Here is a 21452-nt window from a genome sequence, read left to right on the forward strand (position 1 = left end):
AGATCATTATCACAAGTTTCTCTCTTTAACAACTGGAGGGTGATAAGTGCAATGGGGAGAAGATGGAGGGTGAGGAGAGGGCTGAGCACAGAAGCACTGGTAGTTTCATTTGGGGGATCTCATCCATACATTCACAATAACCTGCCTCTTGCTTCCTTAACAAGGTGCCTTTTTATCATGGCTCTTTGATGTAAGTTCATTTGGGCTCTTATTTCTTTTGCTTTCTCTGAAGGCTCAACTTTGAGTGTCCCTTAACATAAAAATATCAGCTCTGCAATCAATAACATGGAGTTCAATGATGTAGATACAAAAACTTCTTCTGCAGACTTCCTAGAAGAATAGAAGTTCGTTGGATTAGACAAAGGGAAATGGAGGGAGAGGAGGGGGTGCTAATACAAAAGACAGTAGAATAAATCAGACATAACTTTCCTATGTCATATATGACTACACAACCAGTGAAACTCCACATTGTGTTCAATCTCAAGAATGGAATCCTAACTGGAATGGGTTGTACTCCAAGTACATATATTACAAAGTGCACTCTACTCTACTGTCATATATATCTAAAAACAACAAATAAAATACATATGTGTGTGTGACTATATATGTGTGTGTGTGTGTGTGTGTATATATATATATATATATATATATATATATATATATATATATATATATAAATTAGCTTAATTTTTGTCAATGCAAAGCCATAATGTTTTCAAGTTTCAAAAAGACAACCAAAATGTGCAGAACAGCCTAATTTTGTTGAAGGTTCCATCCCAGATCTTCCTTTTATTGGGGGTTGAGTTTCAGAATGACAAAATCCTCTCAAAGACACAGAGGTCCCTACAGCTATATTTTCATGGAAGCTCTTCCTCCTCCAAGCCCCTATGCCAATTCCTTCCTCTCCTTTCTTGCTTTCTTAAGTGTTCATTGGATATGATCCTCTATAGGCTAAAACAAAAAAGAATTAAAGTCAAAATATCAAAATAACCTACTAAGAAATCCTTAAGTATATGGCAACTGCTAATTTCCTCTGTAGGATAAAACTAAAGTGATTCATGGGCATCTACTATCTCCAAACCTCTGCTTTCTTTTTGAAATAACAGCTCATTTTTTATAATCTCTCTTTCAAACTACTCTTCTGTGAAAAGAGAATAGATATACAATACTTTTCAATTCTCAGTCAGGAGAATAATGGTGGAATCAAATCTTTAAAGAGGACTTTAATACCATTCAGGAAGCAATTTCATCAAACATAAAATGGCAGCATGAAGTACTGAAAACATCTTTGCCCTGAGACATTGGAGGAAAAAACAAACAAGCCACAGTTTCTAGAACCAAATCTGCTGAAATTTCAATTTCCTGTATGGTCTTTTAAAAAAAAGAAATTCCTTCATGTTTCCAGGTCCCAAGTTACCTCATCTATAAAATGATGAAGTTACATCTGCTGCTTCTAAGTTCAGCTTTAGCATTCTGTGAGACAAGGTGGTTGATTTTATTTCCAAAATATTTTCTCTTCATTGCTTTCTACCCTAACCCAACCAATGTCATCTCTCTCATAATGGAAACATTACTCACTCAGGCAGTCAAACCAATAACCTAGAAGGCATTCATCTTGCCTTTCTTTCTCTCACAACCTACATTCAATCCATTACAAGTATGCTCCCTGGTTTCAAAGCACCCCAAGTTTGACTCTCTCCACCTACACTGTTATTGTATTCCAAACCACCTCACTTTCTCTTTCTTCTTATTTTCTGGCTCCCACTTCTGCTCTTACAAGGTTTACCTTCTGCACAGCAGCCAAAATGATCCTTTAAAACATCAATCAAATCCTGTCCCTTCCCAGAACAAAGTCATCTTAGAACACTTGTGAAATCCTCACTGTGGTCTGCAGGGGCCTACATGGTTTATCTCACCAACTACATCAAGACGCTTGTATTGTTTATCATCCTCCAGCCACACTGACCTCTTTTTCCCATTCATGACCTTTGCGTATACTTGTCTCTGGCTGAAACACTCTCTCTGGATACCCACGCCGCCCCTTTCCCTACTTCACAGCTCTCTGTTCCAATATCATCTTTTTTCAGACAGGCTTGTCCTGACCTCTTTATCTGAAATAACTACCCATTACTGCCCATTATCCACTCCCTCATTCTTCCTTTTTAAAGTACCTCCTACCACCAATATGCTACGTTGTTTCCTTTGATCCCCAATGAATCATGCCTTCTCTCATCCATCCCTGTACAAAGTTCCCCCACTCGTCTCTAAGCATTGTTGTGACTTTCTCCAATCTGTGGGGCATCAGCAAACATGATGCACACAGAAACTCAACAAGAACTTGCTCATTTGTCCTTGTTCCCATGGAACCCTAAGACCACCCAGAGATAAAGACCATGTGGACAGAAGAACCCAGCCCTCCCATCTCTCCCAGCTGAGCCATGCCAACATGATGACCTTCTAGTTCAAAGAAACGGCAGGTGTGAACCCTGATCAGGGTAGCAGAAAGTCATTCAACTCATCCACAAAACTGTGAAAAAATAAATAAAAATAAACTCCTGTTGTTTTAAGACACTCAGTTTGGAATGTTTTTTTATTACTAAAATATAAGCAATTCAGTTCCCGTGGCATTCCAATGAGAAAATATTTAAAAAATGATATTTTTTTAAATATCATTTTCTCATTGGAATATAAACTCCATGAGGATAGGGTTTTTGTCATGCTATAATCCCACCACTTAGATCCTTGCATTGGGTATACACTCAATGGTGTGGAGTCGATTCTTAGTAAAAACTTATCAAGTGAATGACTATATAAATGAATGAATAATTTCATATTTTGGAGAAATATGCTGCTTAGTCCAAGCAAACTTTGTGGAACATGTTGTTTTAAAAATATCTTATTACAACAAGAAGAACAAAGATGACATTTCAGAGAATTTTTTCTCTCATTATTAAACCTTTTTGAAAATGGAATTTCACTTCTTGGAACCACTTGTAACTGGGATTTTAAAAATTGAATTTCAGTCAAACCTTTTGCACTACGCACTGCTGTCTGTCAGGGACTCCTCCAGTGGGTTTATAGCTTCAAAGTGTAAGGTGCCTGTATATGGCTAATACACCATTGCAACAAGCTAGAAAACTCGTTGCCATATTCTGTAAGTGACTGAATGAGCTACTCTGGACAAGTGCCTGTGGGAGCAGGAAAGGTACCTGCAAAGGTAAAACAGACCAGAATGAGTGCAAGACATTTGGAGAGTAACACAGTAAGTACCCATCACCCAAACCATATGGTGTCCGTCTGTCTTTCTGGTGAATCCAAACCATTGGGAGCTTGGGACTCATGAGCTGAATGTTTAGCTCACTGCACTATTGATTTCTAAACATACCATCGCTAGACCGGTGTACAAAGAACAAGTAGCAGTTATTTTCTGTAGGGCATAATTGTCGTTGTAGACCTGCCATTGTTCCCACCACATCAGAAAAATGGCTTCCCTCTGCACTAGCAGCCTCAGGCCCTGATAAATGAAGGAAGCTTGGTATGCATAAGAGCTCAATAAATTCTATAGATGACAGATTGAGAGGCCAGATCTAACATCCTGTCCTCTTCACAGTAGGCTGGCTCTGTTCTTCCCAATTAGACCAAAACTGAAGAAACCAAACAGAATATGATGTGAAACTTTTAAGTAGAACTTCAGTTTCAGCTGAGCCGAGAAGTGAGTTGAATCTATGTAGACAGTAGATAGAAGAAATCCTGCGTCCTGATGTTCTGGGGTCATGCCCCTTCAGGACAACCTAGTGTCATAGAAGGCAGACCTGTGAACTCAGTGCCACCTGTTTATAGGCTGCTCTTGGGGCTGTCCCATTGATTGAGTGGCTTGGATAAAAGTTTATTCAACTCCCTGAGTTGCAGTGATTTTTGCTTATTTGCCAGTTTTAGTTTTGTTTTTTTTTTTGGGGGGGGGGGCGGGGCGTATAAGGCATAGTTTTTGTTTGTCTGTTTTTGTTTTGTCTGAAAGAGGAAAAATTTGTACTATATAAGCCTCAGGCTCTTTTAAGCTTAGAATCTTATGGGCTTAAATCAGTGAAGCCCAAAACATGCCATCTTATCTCATTGCAAGAGGCAAGTGGTAAAAATCAATATTTTTACCAATTGTTAAGCACAAACGACTAGTTCTATGAAACAACAGAAACTTTTTCAAATGAAACTGCTTCCTAGATGTTATGTTGTATTTGTCTCTAAAACAAATATCATGCATTGATTTATTCTGCAAATACGCCTTGAACACTACTCATAGGAATGTGTACCACACACTGGGATTAGCCTAGATGTCAAAACTCGAGGTCCCAGAAGCTCATAGAAGGCTGTGGCCATGTCATAAAGGCTGTTACATTGCAAGCCAAGGAGTTTGGATTTGAGTCCATAGAGCATTGGGCCTCTAAATTCTTTTAAGTAGGCATTCCTTGTCCATGTGGTTCAAAGGATGATCATTTTGGCAACAGGGTCCCTGGACAAGGAAGAAATAAGTGGCAGTGAGGTCATCAAGAAAACTGCTACAATAGTGGAAATGGAAAATGGGAAGATCCCTCTGCATTTTCTGCTGCAAGCTAGCTGTTGTTGCCAACAGACCAAATGTATCAAAGCTCAACACAAGGGGTTTTGCTCCAGGCAGGCAGACAGGACGGTGGGGACCTGTCCTTCAACACAAGCTCTGCCATTAGCTGCTCCATTACGCCACAGGCACCATCACTAGGAACACTCAGCCAGCAGAAGATGCAAGAGCTTAGAAGACAAAGTGGTAGGTTGTCAGGGGCCAGGCCTGGACGGGACACATGCCATTCCTACTTTCATTCCATTGACATGGCCAGGCTGATATCGCAAAGCTTGGAGATGATGCACTCCTTGAGATGCCAAGAAAGTCAAGAAAAATAGACTCTGGATAACTTTTGAAAGTTTCTGCTATGTGACATGAGTTAAGAGAAATAGACTAAGAGGATGAAGATGGCAGGGTAGAATTAGGAGACCATTTCTGTGACATAATTACAGAAGAAGGTGACAGTTTGGAAGAAAGCTGGGAAATGAAAGGGATACCTTTGGTGATGACCCACAAGTTTCTAGAAAACTGAAATGAAAAGTATTGCAAGTATTATAATCTTTTCAAGGGCAAGATGATAGTTTTTTTCTATCAAAATTTTTAATGGAGCATACCTTTCACATAAACATTCCACTTTAGGAATTTATCTTTTGGAAAAATTGAGATAATATGTATGCCAAAACATTACTCGCATTAGCCAAAATAGGAAAACTATATAAATATCCATAAAGAGGATGAGATATAATAAATTATAATATGGCCACATAAGTGTGCAGTCATTAAAAATAGCAAGATTGATCTATATGTATTGACATCAAAAGATATATGAATTATACTGTCACATTTAAGAAGCAAGTTGCAAAATGATATATATGACTGTGTTTTGGGATAAAAATATATGTATGTATATTCATTTAAGAAAAGCTCTAAAAAAGAGTATACCAAAATCATTAGTGGCTATTTTGAGAGTTATATATTTCTTAAATTTCTTAAAGTTTCTATCTTCACTGGGGTAGCCAGGGAAATGTATAATTTTGCTTTATTTTTTTTAAACTGATTTTTAAAAAATAAACAAGGTCATGCATGTTTAGGCTTAGGAAAAGGGGCAGAATGTGAGTTTCTAATACTGTATATGTGTGTTATTTCTGTTGTTGCTCCAAAGCTCTTTGTAATGTCTTCAGTTTTTCCCATTTTAGAAGAGAGAAAAAGGCTCAGAGAAGCTAATATCTTCCCCAAGATCACAAATATCTGAAGGCTTCATGTACAATATGAATAAGCCTCACTCTGCCTTCTGCTCAGCAGAGGTCCCTGCAGGCAGACATGCTGGTGGGTGGGGCGGGGGCAGGAGGAGAAAGGCAATGAGCAAAATAAAGAAAGCTGCATGTTCTTCCCGGAGCTCAAGGGGAATGTCAACTAAAACCACTTCTACTTTCACTTTGCCCAATCCTGTCTTCCTTCTCCTCTGACTTTCCTACTTTTTTTTTTCTTCTGGCTCTTAACCAAAGAAATAAGAACAAAGACAGATACTAAAGAGAGGAGATGTGAAAAATCAACAGATCTTTCCACTGTTTTCCATATTTTGCAAATATACCCATAGGATCTTGTTTTTTGCATTATTTTATTTTTGCCTCTAATCATAATACCCTTGGGAGACAGGGGCAATGTAATTCAGAGCAGTTAATACTCTGCTTCCGATTGTGATATATTCACGGTTATAAAGTTCTTATTATTAAGCTCTGAATCACAGGTGCCATTTGAGAAATAACTAGCAATTGTTGATTTTTTTAAATTATATATCAATGTTAGCAATGAATCATTTTTTTCCTTTTTGTTTCAATTCAGTCATCTTTCTCTAATGTGTGTAAATAAAATAAATAACAAGCGTACATATGGTTTAAAAGTTTTTTGTCTTGATTTTGACTTACAAGTGAATTCATATTAAAGAATATTCTATATGTAAGATATTTCATTAAGAGCAAACCTAGGGGCTGGGGATGTGGCTCAAGCGGTAGTGTGCTCGCCTGGCGTGCTTGCGGCCCAGGTTCGATCCTCAGCACCACATACAAAGATGTTGTGTCTGCCGAGAACTAAAAAATAAATATTGAAAAATTCTCTCTCTCTCTCTCTCTCTCTCTCTCTCTCTCTCTCTCTCTCTCTCTCTCCCACTCTCTCTTTAAAAAAAAAAAAAAGAGCAAACCTAAAATGCCATACATATTTGTATATGCTCACAGAGGCTTATTTCCCTATAAGAAGACATTCTATTAGCTATACATGAAATCTGTTTTTTTCCCTTTATAGTCACGACATACTTACAGAAAGGGGAGGAAGGGAGAAATAATGAAAGGGAGACACAGAGAAGAACTTGGCTTAGTATATATCACTAAATAACCAGCATCATCACAACTTCATCCCTATTGTTTTATTTGCATAAATAAATTTAACCATATATATTAAGTAAAAATGTTTTTACATTTAATGTAAAAATAAGTTTGTTATAAATATGATCATTAGAATACAGATGATGATGTTTCATTTTTAAATAAAGTTAGCAATAATTACTGAAAATGGTTTATTGGGTACTTTTTTTAATAAATGGAGATAATAACCTTCATCATGCAAGTTTTACTTGAGTATAATAGTGGAAGACTACTTCAAAGTTGTTGAAGAGCATTTCAGATGAGAAAAAAAGTAGGTACATTGTTTTAATTTGTAATAAAAAGCCATGTAATATGCTTTTCAAAAAATATTATTACATGTGAATATTTTAAATGGTTATTCTTCCTAGACATTGTCTTCAGATTTCTCTGCCCTGAAGAAAATCAAATAAATTAGACTAGACCAAGCATTAATTGGTTGCCAGGATTCATTTTTGTAAAAATGATTTTGGAGTTGTAGATGTTCACAAAAAGACTAATTGCAAAGTGGTTTAAATTATGATTGTTATGATTTAATTGTTCAAAACAATTTCCCCTTAGGATTATTTTTTCCAAGTCATTTATTTCACTTTACCAAATAACCTTTTAAGAAATTTCATAATAGGCATACTCTGTCAAGTCAAAATAGAAAATATGCAGATACACAGACAGATACATGGGCACCGTAAGTTCTCCTTCCTCCTCCTTCTCTTCCTTCTCCTCCTCCATCTTCATCCTGATTTTTGTCTTCTTACTCTTCTTTCTCTTCTGCCTCTCCTCTTCTTGCCTTTCACCTTATTAATCTTTTCTTCCTCTTCCTCTCTTCCTCCTCACTTCCCCCACCACAAAATCATGCAAAACCATGTATCATATTAAATACATACATATATGAATAATATACCTTTATGTTTCTTTTGCATAAATCTTTATTTTCCATTAGGCAGATCTTTTTGTTTTTAAATTTTTATTTTCAGTTAAGCATAGGATTTCATCTTTAGTCTCCCTTATTGGGAATCTTTAAAATCCCTGGAAGTTTTTCCTTTCCTTAAAGTATACCTTGGTAAAGATCCTTCGTGTACAGAGTGGTACCAAAATGTATCAATAATCAAAATAAATATAGAGAAAAGAGAATTTAATCTAATGTATTTACATATGTCTCATGTAAAAAGTTATGTTGTTGATGTCTGAGTCCCTAAAATAGAGATGAGACTTGACTTAGTCTGGCTTGTTGCTTTATCTCCATAATCCAACAAGGATCCACAGTTTTAACACAAAAATAGGGACTATCTGGCTTTCCAATCTTAAATAAACATTAAAAAAAGTAACGACCATCACATTCCCCCATCCTTACCAATATATGTATGAAGATTTGAATTTGGTGTCAACATACCTTGTATATAAACAGAGATATGAAAAACTATGGTATATATGTGTATTAAGAATTGTAGTGCAAAAAAAAAAGTACATGTATAATGGCAAAAAAAAAAAAATGGTAACAATATTATCTGGAAAACAGATAATCTAAAACTGAGCTCATTAAACATTCTTTAATGGCCAGAAACTGGATGTATTTAAACATAATTTACTCTCAATAATAATATTAGTTTTGTCTATATAATAGAAACAAAGTCTTATCTTTTAATTCAAGTTTTATCTTGCTCTCTGGCCTTCAGGTGGTATAAGAGGGTAGTGACCAATACACAGAAGGACTCTTCTACCAAAGAAATAGAAATAAAGCATAGTAGCTAGGCATGGTGGTACACAACTGTAATTCCAGAAAGTTAGAAGGCTAAGGCAGGAGGACCATAAGTTCCTCAGCAACTTAGCAAGACCCTGTTTCAAAATAAAAAATAAAAAGGACTGGGGATGTAGCTAGGTGGAAATTGCCCCTGGGTTTATTCCCTGGTACCACAAAAAAGAAGAGATGGTAAACAGGTTAGCATGCTGCTGTGAACTGAATGCTTGCACTCCATGCCTCAGGCCCCGTCGCCACAGTTCATTTGTTAAAGCCCTAGTCCCCAATATGATGGTTTAGTTTGAGCATCCCTAATACAAAGTCTGAAATTTGAAATATTCCAAACTGAAACTTTTTGAGCACTGCCATCATATGATTGTGGAAAATTCCAAACCTGACTTCAGTGACAGGTCACAGTCAAAATATAGGTGCTCTAAAAATACGAAATAACCTTTGGCGTATGTGTATAAAATATATATGAAACAAATGAATTTTGTCTTTAGACTTGAGTCCTATCCCCAATTTGAGTCCCATCCCCAAAATATCTCATTACATATATGCAAATGTTACTAAATCAGAAAAAAAAATCTGAAATTCAAAACACTTGGCTGGTCTTGAGCATTTCAGAGAAAGGGGATTCAACCTTCTCTGTATTTGGAGATGACGCCTTTGAGTCCTCCTGATGGAATTCATAACCTCAGACAAAGAGATAGGAGAGAACTTGCTTCCTCTCTGCCCTCAGTCATGTAAGGATATGAGAAGATGTCTGTTTATAAACCAGAAGGAAGGACTTCAGAACCAATCATTCTGGCACTCTGATCTCAGAACTCCAGCATCCTGAACTATGAAAAACGAATATTTGTTGTTTGAGGTACCAAGTCCATGGCATTGTTAGAGCAGTCCAAACTATAATGTATGCATTAGCTACTTTTCCAAAATATGTGGCCATCATGGGAATATGGAGGAAAAGGTGGAAACACATGAGACGGGAGGGTTTTGTTATGGATTCAATTGTGCCTCCCCCATTCATATGTTGAAGTTCTAACCCCTCAATGTGACTCTATTTGGCAACAGGGAGGAAATGACGGTTAAATGAGAACATAAGAACACATTCCTAGTCTGATAAGGCTGCTGTTTTCATAAGAAGTGGAACAGACACCAGAGATGTCCCATGCTATGCATGGAGGAAAGGCCACAGGAAGACACAGTGAGAAAATGGCAGTCTACAAGCCAGGAGGAGAGGCCCCACCAGAGACCAACTTTGACATACTTTGATCTTGGATTTTTCGCCTGGAGGACTGTGAGAAAATTAATTTCTCTTGTGTGAAGCCACCCAGCCTGTGGTATTTTGTTAAGGCAGCATGAGCAGATAAATCAGGTTTAAAAAGTGTCTTCATCCACATGCTAGTGGAAGGTAAATGGGGAAAAAAATAGATGAAACACATAGAGGGGAACAATAACTTATGAACAAGGTCCTGGAGGAGATGAGAGGTGATGGAGTCCGTACACAAGTGGCTTCCACGAAATACACCTATCATTCTCGCATCCTTGAGACAGGGACTCAGAGGGCTTCATGAGCATTCTGACTTTTTGTATGCACAGTATTTAAAAGACATTTCAAAGCTGTACCTTTCCCCTTTTTTCAAAAGAAGAAAAGATTCATCTTCTAAAACTAAGCCTTCCACTTGTGCTCACAGTTTCAAAACTTCCCACAGGTTATATGCATCAGTACAATCACGATAGAGAGTGTTATGAAGGTTCCTCAAAAACACTAAAAATAGATCCACCATATGATCCAGGTATCCCATGTCTGGGTATATATCCAAAGGAAATGAATCAGCATACTGAGGAGATAACTGTTGTCCCATGTTTATTGTGGCACTAGTCACAATTTAAGATAGGGGATCAACCTCAGCGTCCATGAATGGGTGAATGGACAAGGAAACTGTGGTAGATATAAACAGTGGAATATTGTTCAGCCAGGAGGAAAGAAGGACATCTTATCATCTGCAATAAAATGATTGATGCAAAAGATATAATGTTAAGTGGAATAAGTAAGGCACATAGTGACAAATACCACATATTCTTTCTCCTATGGGAATATAACCTGAATGTAGAATAGTGATAATTAGAGATTGGGAGGGAGGGTGGATAAAGGAAGGTTGGATCATGTATACCAAAACACAATTAGATAAAAGAAGTAAGTTCTGGTATTCTGGAGCACAGTGGGATGACTGTAGTTCACAATTACTTATTCTATATTTTAATGACTATCTAGAAGTAAGGAGTTTGAAACCTCCAAATATAAATGATAAGAAGATGGAAATACTAACTACCCTGATTGGTTCAGTCCATGTTGTACACATGTGTTGGAATATTACACTGAACCCCATTGTCATGTATGATTAATAAATGTTAATTAAAAGTGTGCTTTAAAATACTTCCCATAACCCAAAGATCTCTTGAATTTGCTCTTATCATTACCTTTCCAACCAGACCACTCTTCTCTATTTCCCCTCAGGACCCAGTCCCATAGACCCTAGTTTCAAGTCCAGCATTCTCCAACCTCTTGTGACTTTCTGTTATTATATCTTGCAAACAATTTCCCCTAGGATTTTTCATGCATGAAAAAAATTAATTTAAACTAAGAAGGGTTTTTAAAAAGTTTAGATCAACATGTTATGAAAGATCATATTATAAAATTTATTGAATATAATCTTCCATAATATCTATTCTATGTATTAAAAGGTTTAGCTTTTTCTCATTTATTATGTGACACATACTGTTTGATTTACTTTAATTATGTAAGAAAAGGGATGGTTTAGTAATAAATTTCAAAATGATACTGTATGTGATTTGGGAGCTAATGTAGATTAAAATTTAATCGCATGTGACATCATAAGGATTTGGCAACTTGAGTAGCTGATGTTTAGAATTCTTGTGTTTTGAAGTTTTAAAAAAAATCAACTGATTCATTTTTATACTTGTTAAGTCTAATGATGATATGAAAGGGTTTTTTAGGCTGTTATTTTTTTTTCAAATTAACAACATTAATTTAATGTGATGGATGATGGTGTTTGCTCAAACGAAATTGCTGTTGGCAAATGAGTGTGCCCCTGGCAGCCTGAGCTTTGACTCGGAGTTCAGGGTGTCCCTGGCTGTCCGTGACTTCTTTGGCTTCTTCTCTTTGATAGGCTGTTATTTTGCAAGCACTTTCCAAACAACATATTTTTATTAGATGAAAGCCAAATAAGATAAGATTAGTACTATATTTTTGTCCTTTTTTCTGCTTACTTTTTAAGCATTTAAGACATCTTGATGAGCTTTGTAAGAATTTTTGATATCTCAGTTGTGGAGCTAATGAAAATGATCTTGAACTATATTTCTAGAAATTTAAATATCATTTACTTCTTAATACTTTATAACATTGGTGTCCCTCACATTCTGTGTTAAAACAAAGTCCTTCTTTTTAGCCCCAATATGTGGCTGGAAAAAAATTCACTAAAGGCTATATAAAGGTGGCAGCCAGTGACGTTTGTCCAAGTAATTCTGATGTCCACAACTGCTGCACCTGCCCATTGGGGATGGGGTGGGGGACTCCTGAAGTGTGCTATCATTGCTCCTCTGGGACACCTTTTTTGATGATGGGTGTTTACAGATCACTGGTGAGAACACAGTGTCCTGGAGCAATGGACTTCAGCCAGCATTGAAGTCAGCCGAAGGGATTGTTGAGACACAGGTCACTGGGCCACACCTCCTGAATTCTCTTATTCAGTGGATCTGGGGAAGGGCCCAACAATTGCATCTTTAATACTTCTCAGGAGTTTCTGATATTGCTGGTCTCAGAACCACACTCAGAGAACAGTACCACTATCCTAGACTGCATTCCCCATTCATTTTCCAAGCTCTATGACTTCAATTTTTCTTCTTTTTACCACTCCTCACACCATACTCTTGAGTTCTACCTGTTGAAACTTACCTGTCCTTTAAGGCAAAATTCAATGCCACTTCATCTTCCTGGCTCTTTATTCTCTCTAGAACTCCCCATCCTCTCTGCTGCAAGATGGCTAGTTTGATGATTGCTTAGTGTGCATACTTGGAACTCAAGCTATAAGATAGACTCCAAGGAAAATGCTCAGAGAACAGAATGTACAAAATGCAGATTTTCTCTTTAAAGAGATTCATTTGCATATTTCACTCTTATTTGCTGACTTGGAAACTCCTTGATAGTAAAAACTATATTTTATTAATTTCTAGATTCCCCTAAAGAGCCCAGAGCACATATAGACATTTAATAAGGTTGCTTCTAGTTTTAATTGACTTATGAAAAATATTATTTACATATTTAACAAATACTTATTGGATGTGCTATGATGAATGAAGGCAGACCTAATTCCAGCCCTCATAATACTACTGACAATCATGATGATTTATTGATTATTTATTATGTGCTAGGTGCTATACTAAGTGTTTTATATTGACTTACTCATTTAAACCTTAAACAATTCTATATGGCAGGTATCATAATTACCATAATTTTGTACTGAGAAAGTCTAAATCATCATTCCAATTCACATACCTAGGGAAGAAAAGAAACCAGGATTTGAAGCCAAGGAAATCTGGTCCCAGAGTCATTTACCATGATGTTATACTGCAGAAATACAGTCTAGAAAGGGAGATGGCATTGAAGATAAATGAATTAAACATAATACCAAATGTACTAAGTATGAGAAGCACAGGATACTATGAACACTGTATTGTAGAAAGGGCAAATTCAGTTTGGATGCAAAGTTTGGAAGAGCAGGATAGAGTGTCAGAAAAAAATATTTTTAAGAAATGATTTCTAAGCTAAAACATAAAGTATAGGCAGGAGTTCAAGTAGAAGAAAGAGTAAACTCAGAAAAAAGCACGTTTAGTTGTAAAATGGTGTGAAATATTTGAGGAATTCAATGATCACTTACATGCAGCTAAAGAGAAACACTGGGGCCACATCACCGAGGGACTTGGAGAGGCTGTTAATGATTCTGAAATTCACCCTAAAAGCAACGAGAAGCTACTAAAGTTACCAGAATAAGACAATTGTTTTATTGGAAGGGTACAGACTGAAAAGAAACAAATATAAATGTGGGAGGTGGCTGATAGGCTACTACTCTAGCCCAAGCAAAAGTGGAAAGTCTCTCCTGTTAGGATTATGGCAGTGGAAACCAAGAGAAATGAATGGACTTCAGTCAGATTCCAGAGAAAAACAAAACTCACTTTTAACTGCATATGAATGAAGTTGAAGCACCAACAAGGATGTAAATTTCTGTCTCACAGAGGGACGTGAAGCAGAATGAATGAAAGAGTGGTTTTTAAATTGAAAACTGAAAGATGAAAAAGAATCAGCCCTGGAGGAATCTAAGAGAGAAATTCATAGGCAAAGTTAAGCAGCACATTCCAAAGCCCTGCTGTGGTGATGAGCTTGGGGAATAAAAAGAAGAGGTATCAGGCAGAATGGCTTGGGGATCGCCAGAGAGAATATGGAGGATGGTAGGAATGGGAGACAGAGAGACAGGGCCTGGAATTCCAGAGTCTCCTAAGCCAAGGCAAAGGGAAGAATTATTGTACGTGCAGTGGGGGTGTGTTCACTGCCCATTGCTGTAACTAAGTGCCTGAGAAAACCAACCTATAGGACGATGGATGTATTGGGACTCTTGGTTTCAGAGGTTTCAGTTCATTTCAGCTGGCTCTGTTGGTTCTGGGTCTGTGGTGAGCAAGCACACCATGATAGAGAGGCATGGCAGAGCAAAGTTGATCACCTTATGGCTACAGATCTGTGGGGATCCAGACAAGAGCAATATCAGTGGTATGGTGGTGACTTCGATGAGGAGAGAATGTGGAGGAATAGATGTTGACACGTTCTGTCCTAAACTGTGTGTGGTGAAAGCAAGAGAAGGGCCTTGATTGTTGGAAATATTTATGGGAAATGCTATGGCATGTTTTGGTGCTGGTGGAAATGGATGATGTACGTTGGGCAGAGGGACAGAATAACTGTAGGACTGAAGCCGTGAAGAAGGCCAGAGGAGATGACAGAATTGGAGGGAATGGCTTTAGATAGGAGCAAGGGTAGTCCAACTGAAATTGGAGGTACAGAACCACACATGATTACAGATGCCATTGGTTTGTTAGGATTTAGTGGATGGAAGATGAATTAATCATTTTCACTTCCTATTTTTATTTTTACAGTGAAGTATGAATTGAATAAGTTGGGGGCCTGAATATAGACAAGACAGAGAGCAAGAAGATACACCATAGTCATATAAATTTGAAAAAAAAAAAAAACAACAACAACAGAGAAATAAAATAATAAAGCATAACAATGTCCAGTAAAGACTATGGTTATTAATTTAAGTGAAACCAGCCAGCACAATTATGTGATGTTTCTCAAAATATATTCAGCAGTTTTGGTGAAAGCATGGGATAGATGGAGAGTTGGTTGAAATGGGGATGGAGCTACGCCAGGCAAGTGAAAAAAAGGGAGGAGGGGCAAAAAATGAAGGAAGTGAAATCAATGATGGGCTATGGAAATTAAGGAGTGTTTTGTTAGCTCTTTCATCACTGTGACCAAAACATCTGACAAGAGTTACGTAGAGGAAGAAAAGTTTATTTGGGGCTCAGTTTCAGAGGTTCAGTTCACAGATGGCTGACTCCATGGCTTTGAACCCAAGGTAAGGCAGCATCATGGGTGAAGGGCCCACAACTGCTCAGCTCATGGGGAGGTCAGGAAGCAGAGATAGAGAGAAGGGGAAAGGGGCCACAGGGAAGATGCACCTTCAGGGCATGCCCCTAGTGGCCCTAGTTACCACCCAATTAGTCCACTCAAACTAGGGTGGACTAATTTATAGATCTCAGAATCTAACCATGTCACCTCTGAATATTCCTGCACTGAGAGGAGCTTTTGGGGGACACTTCATATTCAAACCATAACAGAGATGAAGAGGAAAGAAGGAAGAAAATCAATAGATTTAAAATCTTGATAACATTTTAAAATTGCTGGTGTGGGGCCAGGCACAGTGGTGCATGCCTGTAATCCCAGCAGCTTGCAAGGCTGAGGCAGGAGGATCATGAGTTCAAAACCAGCCTCAGCAAAAGCAAAGCGCTAAGCAACTCAGTGAGACCCTGTCTCTTAAATAAAATCCAAAAAAAAAAAAAAAAAAGGGCTGGGGATATGGCTCAGTGGTTGAGTGCCCCTGAGTTCAATCCCTGATATCCGACCCCCATTCTGGCCCCCACTAAAAACAAAGAATTGCTGGTGTGGAATTCTAGAGTTAGATCACTTCTCTTGCATTTTAGGACAGAAGCAGTTTTCAAAGTTCATGTGGCCAAATGTATTCACTAGTCAGAATTTTTTACATTTCACAAAAGAAATATGGTTCATATGCCTTTTGTTACATAACACTCTGGTGAGGTTCAGGGTACTACCTTCTAATCAAACAAATTAGTATTCCTATAGCAACATCATGCATTTCCACACTGAGTAAGATAAATAAAGACTAGTAATAGACTCCCAACAAATCAGGTCAGTTGCTGTGCCAAATGTGTTCAGATCTGGTCAGGCTTAGCTTCTGAATGAGTGGTCCATAAATATATAAACAAATGAATAAATAAATACACGTGTCAGAGAGTTTTGAATGTAGAGAGTGTAGACAGGTCATGAATATGACAAGTCTCTTTCCCTGACTCATTTGATTTTCATTTTTAAACTTTCCCTTCTTTTCTCTTTTTCTCCTTCAAGAGATTTCACACACTCCCTAAGGAAGAGACCCATAATGTTCAAACAATAGGCATAATTTTAATGTGCTCTTTCTCTGAATGTCACACATGTTTATCGTGGCTCATCCAGAGGAATCAAAACCCACTTCCAAGTTCTACACACAACTTGTGAAGGACTTAACCTTCTGGAAAATATGTGAACAAATGTAGATTCAGTGAGGTGGGAAGGGATGGAGGACATTCTCCCAGAGAATGGCAGCGCTGGAGTGGTCCTGAGGTCAGCCCCAATCCTCTGGTTTATATTTTTAGGGAGCATCCACCCAACAGCTGTGCCTCAGTCATCTTAGAGATGCTCTCTCCCACTCACTGCCCTAAGTTAGTGAATTGTAATCAAAAATCAGAGTTGAATGTGCTGGGAAATATACATTATACTCCATTGTGCAGCTCTCTGATTACTGTACTGTGTATGCCGGTCCACAGATTGACTGAAAACTGGGTCAAACAGAGCTGTGGCTAATCCTGGCCTCCGTCCAGCTCGCAGATGAATGGGATGGGACTGATATTTTGGCAAGACCAGGGCTATCACTAACTACCCTGGGCAAGTGAACTGAGGGGTAAGTAGAAGAATCAGTTGAGTGAAACTTTAGATTAGCAAGCTAATGAATGTGGCAAGATTGTTTGGATCAATTCCTTAGGATGGGCTATTTAAAAAGAAAGAACGAATGAACACCAGAAAACTAACTCTCTGCATCCTTAAGTTTTAGCAATGTTTCCAAGGAATTGATGAAAGTATCAGCCTTCTTTTTAATTTACTGAAGTGAACATATTTTTCTTTGAGAATTATTTTAGCTTAAGATTCTGCTATGAAGATGAAGCTCAGTGGTAGAATACCTGCCCAGTATGTGTGAGGACCTGGTTCAAGACCCAGCACTGCAAAATAATAATAATGATAGTAGTAATAATAATAACAATAATAACAAACTCTTGAGCCACTAAAGAACCAGACTTTGCAATGATGATCCATTTAGAGTTTGATTTTTCACAAATATGGCATAATAAATTCCATTATATGTAATTATAACTCACCAATTAAAATAATTTAAAGAAAGAAAATACAAAACAAAAAAATTGATTTTCCAGGTTGGGGAATATCTCAGTTGTAGAGTAAGTATTTATCATGTGTGAGGTCTTGGGTTCAATCCCCAGCACCAAAACAAAACAAACAACTGTATTTCAAAAATTTTATATTTTGCCAGGCACGGTGGTGCATGTCTGTAATCCTAGCACTTGGGAGGATAAGGCAGGAGGATCAAAAATTCAAAGCCAGCCTCAGCAACTTAGTGAGATCCTTAGCAACATAGTGAGACCCTTTATCTAAATAAAAAATTAAAAAGACCTGAGCATGTGGCTCAGTGGTGAAGCGCCCCTGGGTTCAATTCCTGATGCAAAAAAAAAAAAAAAAAAGTAATAATTTTTTGAAAAGCTTAAGGAAATCATACAATTAATTATGATAAGCCTAAGTAGTTAGTTAGCATTGCAATTATATTCCTGACAAAGTACCTCCCCATAGGAGAGAGTAAACAAAGATAGAAAGACAGAAGACAGGGATGTCCAGAGTGAAGCGCAACTGGACACAACATTTAGGTAGAAGTAATGGGAGGAAAGAACAGAAATGCCTAGCACTGCCCAGTTCTGAGGCTCTTAAATGCAAGCCTGAGGAATTAGAATTTAGTTGGTTTGCAAAAGCAATGCTATTGAACGGGTTTTGACTAGGAGAATGGCATTACATGTTTACATAGCTTTTCCATAAAACTCAAACCACTTCACATTCTTTTCTCATTAAATATGTCTATGGCTGTAGGGTAACATCAAGTTAATTTGAGTGTTTGTCCTAGTGTTCATTGAATTCCACGACCTGGAATCTATAAATTATTGTGCCGGTGACTCAAATTCTCTGAACTTCATTTATGAGTAATATGTAAGTGGGGATGATAATGTTAATCTTATAAAATCCCTGCAAGGATCAAATGAGAGAATATATAAACCACATTTAGTAGTAGATGGCACAAAGTAGATGCATATTATAAATCAGCTCTCCTCCCAGGCCTTCCAATAATTAGGATGATACTATAAAAATGAATATCCTCCTTTTTTTATTTCTTTTTTTTTTCTACTGGGGATTGAACACAGGGTCTCACACTTACTAGGCAAGTACTTTAATAGCACCTTCCTTTATTTTAAGACAGGGTCTTGCTAAGTTGCCCAGGCTGAACTCAAATTTGTGATCCTCTGTCCCAACCTCCCAAGTATCTAATATCACAGGCAAGCACCACCATACCCATCCCTTTCCCTTATTTCTTTGTTCAAGGTAACAAATTTATACATAGCACCTGGTTAGGGTCTGGGATGTAGAGACGGTAAGATCAGGCCCATTTTCTCAAAAATTCTGCAATGTCATTGCCGCAGTCTGGCTGGGCACAAAACCAGGAGGTCACGAGCCACTTGTAGGTTCAAACAGGAACTACTTTATTGCCCGAACTCAACGGGAACTCTCTCGAACTCCCTCGAAACTCCATGAGAACCAACGGGAACTCAAAAGTAGCGGGCACCCGAGGTAGCAGGAGCTGCCTTATTGCCAGACAGCAGAGGTTTATATACATAACTGAATACACAGCTTGTTTCAATTTAGCATCATCCAGTTACAGCAATCAGTCATTATCTTAATAATTATACACAGCTTAACTTAATTATCATCATCTTAATGGCTCGCTGGTGTTACTTCTCAACCACTCCTTCTGGCAAAATGCCAGGCACCATCTTGACTTGGTTGTGGCTCTCAACATGTCATAAAGGAAGCAGAAATCATATCAATCATCAGAACACCAATTAAGAAGGAGAATTAACAAAATACTGGGGAGCAGAGAATTGGGGGACTAAGCCCAGCCAGTGGGTCTGGGAAGACTTTGCAGGAGAGCTGATAGTGTAGTTGGTCTTTAAAGAATGAAGAGTCGACTTATGAACACATAATAAAGGCATGTTCCTAAAAGAAGAGGAGGCTCAGGGTGAGCAAGCACAGAATGGTTCTCGAAAGAACACAAGACCAGGCTGTTAAAGAATGCATTTGTCCCACAGTGGGTGTGAAGTTTATCCTATATACAGGGAGAAACCATTAAAGATGTTCCAGGAGATCTGTGAAACAAAGGTAGGAGAAGAGGAGAGACAATGAAGAAAACAGGGACATCCACAGACATTTCCACATTTACAGCTTTGATTACAATTTTAGTGAAAATTATAACCAACATGAAGATACCAAGGATAAAAGTTAGGACAAGTGGATTGAAGAATGAGGGGAGATTATTTGGGACCCTTTGGATTTGAATAGGCTGTGGCCCACTGAAATAAAAATATGAAATGGGAGTTCAGTTGAGAGATCATGATGAATTGAGGAATCAGAGAGAGTAGGTGGGAGTTGAAGGCGAGGAAATGACTGAGTTCAACCAGGAGAGTTTAGAGGGATAAGAAAAGAGGGCTAAGGGTGGAATTACAGAAGTCACTGTGGAACATAGCATGAAAATGAGAGATGGGATGGGGGGAGGGGGAGAGAGAGAGAGAGAGAGAGAGAGAGAGAGAGAGAGAGAGAGAGAGATGATATCAATAATACAGTTGGAAAAAGAACTAGGAAAAAGAATATCTTGGAAGCCAGAAAAGACCAGCTGTGCTTTAAGCAGAAAGAAGGTCAAAACATATTTAGGGGAAAAAATAAAACTCACTATATTCCTTTTATAGTCACTTAAAAAACAAGACAAAATGTCTTTTTGAATTTTTTCTTCATGTCTTATTATGTATTGGTTCCAAATAGAAAAACAATTCCTGAAGAGAATATTAGCCTCCCTCACTCTTAGACAATTCTAAAGGCACCAGTTAGTCTTTCTGTGTCTCCTGTTTTATAACATAATCAATCTCATTTAATGACATACATTTTCTTGAAACTCTAAAGAACCCTAGGTTACTCCTTGTTGCTTATAGGACAAAGTATAAAAATTTTTGGCATTAATGACCATTCGTATGCAAGTTACAATCTCATATTCTCTTCTAGAAATATTTCTATTGTCTACTCACTGTCACCAAACAAACCCTAAGCATTTATGCCTAAAATAGTTTACTGACATTTGTCATAATTCCCTCTAGCCTACAAATGGAAGCAAACCAACTCTGCCATGCCAATTCCCACACATCCTGGAAGCTCCTTTCCTACTAAAAGTATACTCTGCTTTTCTAGGCCCATCCATGGCTTCTAGCCTGATAGTAACTCCTAAATAATCTTTGGAAGCATCTCTGGACCTCAGTTGTCTCATCAGCAAGTTGAGATAATTTTTACAGTTCTCAGATTCCAACATCACTTGATCCTATATGCTATGGTACGTTCATAGCTGAAGAGATAGGATTTTCTAAAGCAGAACAGAACCATGATATTGTGTTTCTACACAGATGTGCATGCACACACCCACTGACACAGCATTCCAGTAAGGAAAGGAACTGAATGTGTTCCAAAGAACTTGATGTGCTAATACTAGTATTTCACCAATGACCATGGATTTGTGAAAGAACACACATGAGGGGGGCGAACTGATGGTTACAGTTGTGGGTCAACTGAAGAGTTTCACAAAATTAGAAGCTAAATTTCAGAACAAACTTGAACTTTGGGAAAACACTACCAATAAAATAACCACCTATTTTATCTGACATAAGTGACCTCTTAAGACTCAGGTCATGTTGCTCCCTCTCTTAGCACTCCCCATCCTGAGGTACAGTATCTTCTCAAGTGTTTCTGAGTGTGTCCACTTCAGTTTCTGTTTCACCCTCTGAATTCTCTCTTTTCCTGGGGGATCGTTAATCCTTTCTGTTGTTTTTCTTTCAACAGCAGGTTTCTCTCAAATGTGTGGTGATCCATGTTTTCCCC

The sequence above is a fragment of the Marmota flaviventris genome, chromosome 12 (genome assembly GCF_047511675.1).
Source record: "Marmota flaviventris isolate mMarFla1 chromosome 12, mMarFla1.hap1, whole genome shotgun sequence".
Lineage (NCBI taxonomy): Eukaryota > Metazoa > Chordata > Mammalia > Rodentia > Sciuridae > Marmota > Marmota flaviventris.